Raw genomic sequence first — 10711 nt, forward strand, 5'->3', positions numbered from 1 at the left:
TTTGGATGGAGAGGAAAGGGCAGATCTTGGCAATGTTGCGGAGCTGAGACTGGCAGATTTGGTGACGGCTTGTATGTGAGGGGTGAATGAGAGAGCGGAGTCGAGGATGACACCAAGGTTGCGGGTTTGTGAGACGGGAAGGATGGTAGTGCCGTCAACAGAGATGGGAAAGTCAGGGAGAGGGCAGGGTTTGGGAGGGAAGACAAGGAGTTCACTCTTGGACGTGTTGAGTTTTAGGTGGCGGGCAGACATCCAGATGGAGATGTCCTGAAGGCAGGAGGAGATGCGAGCCTGGAGAGAGGGGGAGAGAGCAGGGGCAGAGATGTAGATCTGGGTGTCATCAGCGTAGGGATGATAGTTGAAGCCGTGGGAGCGAATGAGGTCCCCAAGGGAGTAACTGTAGATCTAGAACAGAAGGGGACCAAGCACTGAACCTTGGGGAACCCCCACAGTAAGGGGATGGGAGGGGGGAGGAGGAGCCTGCAAAAGAGACTGAGAATGAACGACCGGAGAGATAAGAGGAGAACCAGGAAAGGACGGAGTCTGTGAAGCCAAGGTCGGATAGCGTGTTGAGGAGAAGGGGGTGGTCCACAGTGTCGAAGGCAGCTGAGAGGTCGAGGAGGATTAGGATAGAGTATGAGCCATTGGATATGGCAAGCAGGAGGTCATTGGTGACCTTTGAGAGGGCAGTTTCCGTGGAATGTAGGGGACGGAAGCCAGGCTGGAGGTGGTCGAGGAGAGAGTTGGTGTTGTGGAATTCGAGGCAGCTCATGTAGACAACTCGTTCAAGGAGTTTGGAAAGGAATGGTAGGAGGGTTATGGGGCGATAACTAGAAGAGCCTACAATGATGGAATTCATCATTTTCCACTAGCAAGACAGGCCAGACAAAGACATTCACTGCATGCTCTAACAACATAAGTTTTTGAGCTAGGCTCCAGGATTGTTCATTCCAGTTCTCTGACAAGATTACAAAGTTTCCAATCGTGGATGAAATGGTACAATAATGATATCTTTATGAAGCCTGTCCCCTACTGTACTAATTCCTCCTAAAATCTCAGCCCCCTTCCTTCTGCCCTGAGCCCATGGTGGTACCTGAGAAAAGTAGACTCAGGGAATGATGGGGAAAGGGGAGAAATGTAGAGAAAACCAGATTATCTAAATACACAAAACTTAATTATACTGGTCTTTCAAGCTACATATCACCTTGCTTGCATGGACAGCGATACAGTGGGGAACATCACAAACATTGTCCATACTCTCCTCATTTCCTCTTCTCCCTCCTACTTAGAGAGCAAACCTCATGTGGGACAGGACTTGTATCTGACCTGATAATCTCTTATCTACCCCAGTGCTTGGTATAATGCTCAGCAAATAGTAAATGCTCAACAAATATGGTAATTATTGTGATTATCATTCCCCCAGGTTTTAAATAATTGAGACTTAGTGTTATTGTCATTGAAGCTGAAATACATTTTTCACAATTTCAAGGTGCTCAAGTTGAATTCCACTACAATGACATTATTATTGATCGTTGTTTTAGCTGTAATAAAAAAGTTATTTGAAAAGTAAAAAAAACCTAACAGCTGGCATTGTATCCTCTTAAATGATCCAATGTAATTCCAGCTGTAGTAGATTCTTTTTTACTTTTTAAATAACTATTGAAGAATCGAAATTTTTGAATAGCTAATAGACTATAATAATAATAATGTTATTTGTTAAGTGCTTATTATGTGCCAAGCATTATACTAAGTGCTGGGGTAGACAAGAGATAATCAGGTACTGAGGCACAGAGAAGTTACGTGACTTGCCCAAAGTCACACAGCTAAGTGACAGAGTCGCAATTAGAGCCCATGACCTCTGACTCCCAAACCTGTGCTTTTTCCACTGAGCCACGCTGCTTCTCTACCACCAGGGCTTGATATTAACCCCATACTCAGCTCCACAGCACTTATGTGCATATACACATAGTTTTATTTATTTTAGTGTCTGCCCTTCCTTCCTTCCTTCCTTCCTTCCTTCCTTCCTTCCTTCCTTCCTTCCTTCCTTCCTTCCTTCCTTCCTTCCTTCCTTCCTTCTTTCCTTCTTTCCTTCCTTCCTTCCTTCCTTCCTTCCTTCCTTCCTTCCTTCCTTCCTTCCTTCCTTCCTTCCTTCCTTCCTTCCTTCCTCCCTCCCGCCTTCCCTCAAGGTATTTATTGAGTGCTTACTGTTTGCTGAGCACTGTTCTAAAAGCTTGGGAGAGTACAACAGGGCTGGTAGACATGTTGCCTGTCCACAAGGCTTATATATGCACTGTACTAAGTGCTTGGGAAGGTACAATGCAATAGAGACGTTTCCTGCCCACAAGGAGCTTAGAGTCGAGATGAGGAGACAGACACTAAAATAAATTACGGACATGCACATACTCTGAGCATTCTCTCTTTAAAGAATGCTTGTGTTTCTCACACAATCATTTTGTGTCACTAACATATTTAGAACACTTTTCGTGAACGGTCTCTGATCTATCCTGATCAGAATTTCGAGGTTTTAGTATTCCTGGAGGAAAGCTGGATAAAGATCAGAGAGGACCTTAGATTTTTTTATTCAGCACCATAACATTTATGTACATATCCGTATTAATGTCTTTCTTCCCTCTAGACTGTAAGCTAGTTGTGGGCAGAGAATGTATCTGGCACCTTTGTTCTTTGTACTGTCCCAAGTGCTTTGTATAATGTGCTGGACACTGTAAGTGCTCAATAAATACCATTAATTGATTGATTAAAGTCTGTCTCCACCTCTCGACTGTAAGCTCATCGTGAGCAGGGGACGTGTCTACCAACTCATTTATTTCATACTCCCCCAAGAGTTTAAGATAGTGCCCTGCACCGAGTAAGATAAGCGGTGTGGTTGAGTGGATAGAGCATGAGCTTGGAAGTCAGAAGGTCCTGGGTTCTTATCCCAGCTCTGTCACATGTGTGCTGTGTGACCTTGGGCAAGTCACTTAACTTCCCTAGTCCTCAGTTACCTCATCTGTAAAATGGGGATTAAGAATGTGGGCCCCATCTGGGACAGAGATTGTGTCTAATCTGATTAAATTGTATCTATCCCAGCGCTTAGAACAATGTTTGGCACATAGTAAGGACATATTAAGCATAGTAAACATAGTAAATAAGTACATATTATTATTATTGAACACTATTGATTGAAGTCTGTCTGCCCTTCTAGACGGTAAGATCACTGAGGGCAGGGAACGTGCCTACCAACTCTGTTATATTGTGCACTCCCGAGAGCTGATTACAGTGCTGTGCAGACAGTAAATGCTGAATAAATGCGATTGATAGACTGATGTATATTCGTGTCACCCTGCTGAACAGAACCCATGTCTCTGTCCCCATGAGGCAAATCCAGATCAACTTTAACCAAGACGGGGAGGGAGAGATTCTAATGCCAACAGAACTGGGTTGATGATGAGGATGGTGGTATTTGTTAAATGGTTACTATGTCTCAAGCAGTGTTCTAAGCGCTGAGGGAGATACAAGATAATCAGATTGGACCTGATCCATGTCCTATATGGGGCTCTCAGTCTTAATCCCCAATTTACAGATGAGGTAACCGAGGCCCAGAGAATTGAGGTTACTTGCCCAAGATCACACAGCAGACAAGTGGCAGAGCTGAGATTAGAACTCAGGTCATCTTGACACTCAGGCCTGTACTCTATACACCAGACCATACTGCTTCCCAGGGGTGGAAGCAGGCTACCACCTCAAGCCCCGTCAGGAAGACAGAAACAGCCTTGGCCACTCCTATAACTGCCTGAGGCCTGGAGGATAAGGGATAAGACCCCTTCGTTATCAGTCTGGTCCCACCCCGTCTGGGACGTCTGGCCACACTATTCTGGTGAGATGAGGTGGGCAGACGGGGATCTGTCCAGGGATTCTATGAGGGACCCGTATTGGAAACTGGAGATTCTGTCTTCCAGAATCTTCTTATCCTCCTGTCCCCAGAAATCATCAGGAAAGGACTGATGACTGAAAATGTGAAGGACAACATAAGTTGACTGTTCACCAGCAAAGCTGACTTCTCCTTCACATTTATTAAAATGTTCAGCATGATGGACTGTCGCCCATAGTGAAGGATGAAGAGGGTGACCAGGGCCACGATCCTTTTGATCAAACTGACCTCGGTTCCGGGGGACCGTCCAGGCACGTGGAGGTGTCAGACCTGGTGTTGGTGCTTGTGCAGGACCCAGACCATGTAGTCACAGGCCATGCTCATGAGCCCCATGAAGAACAGAGGCTGGAGGGAAATCACGTCCGAAGTGACCAAGGCACTTTTTGTGCCACCAATGACTAGTGAGCAATATTTGGGATCCAGCGATATTGAAGCAGAGCTGCTGTTCTGGGAGCCTCTCACACCCACTGGCACACACTAATGTAAATCAGAAGATTGAGGAACCAGGACAGGAGGCAGAGGGGGACGACACACTTGGGGAATCTGACCTTGATCCTGGCCCATCGAGGATTTCTGGGGCCGATAGTGACAGCATGAAAGGCGCTCAGGAGGTAGGTGCTGCAGATGGTAAGGCCCCGGCCCACTCGGTACAGGTACAGAAGGGCTTTACACCCCACATCTCCCAAGAAAATTCTCCATCCCCAACCTGAAAGTTGGGGATGCCCCTGGTGAGAACTACTGTGGTGTTCACCAAAACCAGGTGGGCGAGGGAAAAATCTGAGGATCTGAGCCAGGGGCTGCTGGAGGCCAGGCGGTTGTAAAGCAGAAGAAGAAATAAATTTCCCAAGACCCCATTGCTCATCTGCAATAGCATCACCACCCCCCCCAAATTTCCATAGCCTTCATCCTCGTGAATTTCCAGTTAGACCTTGGAGAAGCCTGCAGAGCAACGTTAGAGGAAAACAGACAGAGAGAGAGGAAGACAGTGAGGTTGAGAAACGTTGAGGAAGGGGAGAGAGAGGAAGTGAGCAAGGGCAAGAAAGAGTGAAGAAGGAAGAAGGAGGACGAGAGAAAGAGTGAAGGGGAGAGAGATAAAGAGAGCAAGGGTGAGAAAGAGGGAGGAACGGAAAAGAGATAAAGAGAGCCAGAGCAAGAAAGAGTGAGGAAGAGGAGAGAAAGAGCAAGGGTGAGACAGAGTGAGGAAGTGGAGACAGAGAAAAAGAACAAGGGCAAGAAAGAATGAGGAAGGAGAGGGAGATAAAGAGAATAAGCAAGAACGAGTGAGGAAGGGGAGGAAAAGAAAGCAAGGGTGAGAAAGAGTGAGGAATGGGAGAGATAGAGAACAAGCAACAAGAAAGGGGAGAGAAAGAGAACACGTTTGAGAAATAATGAGAAAGGGGAGTAAGAGAAAGAGAACAAGGGTGAGAAAGAGTGAGAAAGGGGAGAAAAAGAGTTAGTACAGACACTCTCTCTTGCCTCAGTTACCTCATCTGTAAAGTGGGGATTAAGACTGTGAGCCCTATGTGGGACAGGGACTGTCTCCAACTTGACTAGCTTGTATCTATCCCAACACTTAGTACAGTGCCTGACACATAGTAAGTGCTTAACAAAAACCACAAAAAATATATATGAACAAGGCGTCCTCGGGCATTTAAAATGAAGAACAGAATTGACAACATAGCTAAATTTACACCGGGTTTCACCTTTATGATACATCAGTTTGGATTTTATAGCAATAGCCTCCTTTAGGGCTCTAGGTCTGAAGTCACAGCAATAGTGAGGGTGTTACGGGGAAGGGAAGGAAATAGAGAAGTAATTTTCAGAAGCATAAGGGAGAGGGGGAAACGGGGAAGAAAATTTAAAGAGGGTTGGGAAGTGGAGTGGAGGAGTCTAGGGGGTGGGAGAGAAAGTCACCTGATGTCTGGGGCAGGGAATGTCACTGTTTATTGTTGTACTTTCCCAAGAGCTTAGTAAAGTGTTCAATAAGTAAGAGCTCAATAAATACGATTCAATTAATGAGTGAATGAATGACGGGGGGGAGTTCATTCATTCATTCATTCAATTGTATTTATTGAGCGCTTACTGTGTGCAGAGCACTGTACTAAGCGCTTGGGAAGTACAAGTTGGCAACATATGGAGACGGTCCCTACCCATCAGTGGGCTCACAGTCTAGAAGGGGGAGACAGACAACAAAACAAAACATATTAACAAAATAAAATAAATAGAATAAATATGTACAAGTAAAATAAATAAATAAATAGAGTAATAAATACATACAAACATATATACATATATACAGTTGCTGTGGGGAGGGGAAGGAGGTAACGCAGGAGATGGGGAGGAGGGAGAGAAGTAGGGGGCTCAGTTTGGGAAGGCCTCTTGGAGGAGGTGAGCTCTCAATAGGGCTTTGAAGGGAGGAAGAGAGTAGCTTGGTGGATGTGCGGAGGGAGGGCATTCCAGGCCAGGGGGATGACGTGGGCCAGGGGTCGAAGGCGGGACGGGCGAGAACGAGGCACAGTTCTGACTCTGCCACTTGTCTACTGTGTGATCTTGGGCAAGTCATTTAACTTCTTTACGCCTCAGTTACCTCATCTTTAGCTTTGCTGGAAATAGGAGAATTGCTCAGCACTTTGTCCAGATCTCCTTTCAAGCTCTGGTCTCATCTTGCAATTCTCTAAAATTCCTGGATAAATGCATGCCAGCAGCCTTCATCATCTTCTGCTGTTTCTGTGTGGTTGATTTTTCTGGAGAGGACTTCCTTCCTGCAGCTTCGGAATTTGCCAGAAGAATCTGAAGATGATGGATCTCTTCATGGTAAGTCTCCAGAGTAATCCGCATCTCTTCCAAGTTAGTTGTCTTTATATCTGTCTGGAATTTGTTGATAACATTATCCTTTTCCTTGCATTGTTGCTCCAATTTGAGAATCCTCTGTTTCAGTCCATTGATGAACCAGCTAGTTTCTGATCTTTTCCCTGTCCCAGAGTCCGGGCAAATTCTGAGCCCCTGGATGGATTCAAAAGCTGCTCAATCTGCCGATCCTTCTTGTTATTTTCCTCCTCTAATCTCCGGAGGTTTGTTTTCACATGTCCACGTTGCTTTTCTGAGAGTGCAACATCTTCTTCAATTCAATGATCTCATCATACATATCTTCTTTCTCTTTGTACATGGGGGTTCCAGGTATATGACCATTGCTAGCAGAACGGCTATTCTTTGGCTTCTTCATCCCTAGAGCTTCCTTCAAATATTCGGTGTGCTGCTCAAAGGGCTGGTCCATGTATACACCAAGTCAAGGTCTGATTTTAAAGGCTGAGTAAAACTAGCTTGTTTTGAAGTTCCAGGCCACAGTTGCCGTGAGGATTTAGCCATCATGTTTCCCAGAGGCATGCTCCCTGCTGATTTCAAAGACCTCCAGGCTGCAACCATTTGAGGTTTAGAGATATGGAGATTTTGGTGATTGTGGTGGAAGTTTGTGTCGAGTTTTTTTCTTCAATTTCATATCCAAATCAGATTCATAAGTAGTTGCTGAAAGACTGTTATCACCTTTCTAAGGGGTAGGGAGGATGGGTTTTTACTCCCCATTTTCCAGAAGAAAGAACGGAAACACAGAGAAGTTATGTGATGTGCCGAAGGTCACCCAGCAGGCAAGTAGCAGAATTAAGATTAGAACCCAGGTCCCCTGATTCCCAGGCGAGTGCTCTTTGCACAAGGTCAAGCTGCTTTTCCTTTGCTGATGTTTATTCCCATTTGAAAATCAACCATAATGTCCAAGTCCAGCCATCACTGTTCGTCTCTGAGGTTGCCTCATGGGGCCCCTCGGGAATTAGCAGGAAGAGCTGAGATCTCCATTTTACTTGCAATGAAGTTGAAGTCCAAACCCTTTTCTTTTTTGTAATGGTATTTGTTAAGCACGTTCTACATGCCAGGCACTGTACGAAGGGCTGGGAAGATATAAGCTAATCAGGTTGGACACAGTCCCTTTCCCACACGGGGCTCACAGTCTTAATCCCCATTTTACCAACGAGGTAATTGAGGCACAGGAAAATGAAGTGACTTGCCCAAGATCACAGCATATAAGTGGCAGAACTAAGATTAGAACACTGGCCCTTTGACCCCTGGGCCTGTGTTTTTCCACAAGGCCACACTGCTCTTTCTGATTCAATATGAAAACTGAATGTGATAATAATAATAAGTGTGATTTGTTAATTCCTTACTTTGTTCCACTGTACTAAGCACGGTGGTAGGTGTGAGATGATCAGTTGGGAAAGAGTCCCTGTCCCATGTGAGGTTCAGAGTCCAAGTTGGCAAGGAAGGCTCCCTCAAACACACTTGTCTCATTGTCAGCAGCTTCATCTTCAAACTGAAGGAATTGTCCAAACCCATCCTGATGGAACATAACCCTTATTCATTGATTGACCCTGCCAGCCTCCTATGAATCACTGTAGCATTTGTCTTTTAGCCACCCTCACAAGCTGTGAGAAGCAGTGTGGCCTAGTGGATAGAGTTCGGGCCTGATAGTCAGAAGAAACTGTGCTCTAGTCCTGGCTCCTGGCTCCTGGCTCCTGTTCCCGTCTGCTGTGTGACTTTGGGCAAGTCACTGCACTTGTCTGGGCCTCAGTTACCTCATCTGTAAAATGGGGATAAATAAGAGATGGTGTTTGTTAAACACTTAATATGCATCAAGCACTGTTCTAAGCACTGGGGTAGATATGAGATAATCAGGTTTAACTGTGAGACTTTGTGGGACAGGGACTGTGTCCAATGTGATTAACTTGTGTCTATCCCAGAACATGGAACTGTGCTTGGCACATAGTAAATGCTTAACAAGTACTATAATTATAATGGTTATTATTAATGTATGCCAGTCTGCCTCCAGAATTGTATTGTAAGCTTCCTGATGGTCATGTTTTCTACTTTTATCGCACTCCTCAAGCACTTAGTCCAGTGCTCTGCAAGCCGGGGTTCACTTACTAATCCTCATTGATTGATCGATTCAACAGTCCCTGTCCTTTTTACTAATAATTATGATGATCACAATAATTGTGGTATTTGTTAAGTGCATACTATGTGTCAGGCACTGTTCTAATCCCTGGGGTGGATCCGAGCATATCGGGTTGGACACAGTCCCTGTCTCACATGGGGATCATCATCTTAATCCCCATTTTACAGATTAGGTAAATGAGGCAAATTAGGTAATTGAGGCACAGAGAAGTGAAGTGACTTGCCCAACGTCATCCAGTAGACACATGGTGGAGCCAGGTTCTATCCACTAGGCGGCACTGTTTTTTTGTCTTCCAGTGGGGTTCATCTGAGGTTGCATCACTCCTTTCCTAGGAGGCTGCCACAGGTGTCGGCTTATTTGTTTATGGCATTTGTAATGTACTTATTATTTGCAAAGCATTGTTCTAAGAATTCTGGCAGATAAAGTTAATCATGTTTGGCACAGAATCTGTTCCACAAGGGACAAACCAACTTAGTAGGAGGGAGAACAGGTTTTGACTCCCCATTTAACAAGAAACTGAAACTGAAGCACAGAGAGGTGAATTGACTAGCTCAAGTCCCACAGCAGTCAGTCAATCGTATTTATTGAGCATTTCCTATGTGCAGAGGACTGTATTAAGCTCTTGGGGGAGTACAAAATAACTACTTAACAGGCACATTCCCTGCCCACAATGAGCTTGCAGTCTAGAGGGGAAGACAGACATTAATATAAATAAATAAAATTACAATGAAGTAGCTGGGATTAGAACTCAGGTCCTCTGACACCCAGGCCCTTGCTCTTCTCTTTCCCTCAGTTACCTCATCTGTAAAATGAGGATTAAATCCCCCACCCTCCTATTTAGACTGTGAGCCCCATGTGGGACAGACATTTGTGTCCTATCACAGTGCTTAGAACAGTGCTTGGCACATAGTAAGCACATAACAAATTCCATTAAAAATAAACATGAAAACTGACCCTTCCAACACTGTAGATATGGGGTTATCTCAACCAATTCGAAGGGGCCCCTTCTCCAGATATCTTGAGGAATAAGGAAGTGAGAATCGTATCAGAAGGGTGGTTCAGAAATGGCCACCGAGGGCTTCCATTATGCTTCTCCAGTCCTATGCTCCCAAGTCCCCAAGGTCAAGCCCAGAGTCATTACCTGTCAGATATGAGGAGGGAGGGTGCTTCAGGCCAGAGGCAGGTTGCGGGTTAGAGGTTGGTGGCGAGATAGATGAGATTGAGGCACAGTGAGCATGTTAGCACTAGAGGGGTGAAGTGTGCGGGCTGGGTTGTAGAAGGAGAGTAGCGAGGTGAGGTAAGAGGGGGTGCCAGTAGACAAGATTGGGTCTCTGGGCTGTGCCTGACACTTTCAGCCTCATCTCATACAGAGACACAACCAACGTTGAGCCATTGTTGGCATGTCTTGTCTTCATCATCTGGTCTAGGAGAGGGAGGAGAAGATGGGAAAGGAAGATCGGTGTACAGATTTTTCATGCCCCACGTCCACCCTATAATCTGGCAGAGGCCTTGGGGAGAGGGTTCCTGACCGCTGGAGAAGAAACATAGCCTCGTGGAAAGATCACAGGCCTGGAAATCAGAGGACCTGGACTCTAATCCCGGCTTTTTCAATTGCTTGCTATGTGATCATGGGCAACTTGCTTAATTTCTCTGTGCCACAGTTCTCCAGTCCTCCCTCCTACGAGTATTGTGAGGCCCACCCAGGACAGGGACCACATCCAACCTAATTAATATGTATCTACCCCAGCGCTTAAAACACATCCTTCCGCCTGGTTCCTTTTCCT

The sequence above is a fragment of the Tachyglossus aculeatus genome, unplaced genomic scaffold (genome assembly GCF_015852505.1).
Source record: "Tachyglossus aculeatus isolate mTacAcu1 unplaced genomic scaffold, mTacAcu1.pri scaffold_100_arrow_ctg1, whole genome shotgun sequence".
Classification (NCBI taxonomy): domain Eukaryota; kingdom Metazoa; phylum Chordata; class Mammalia; order Monotremata; family Tachyglossidae; genus Tachyglossus; species Tachyglossus aculeatus.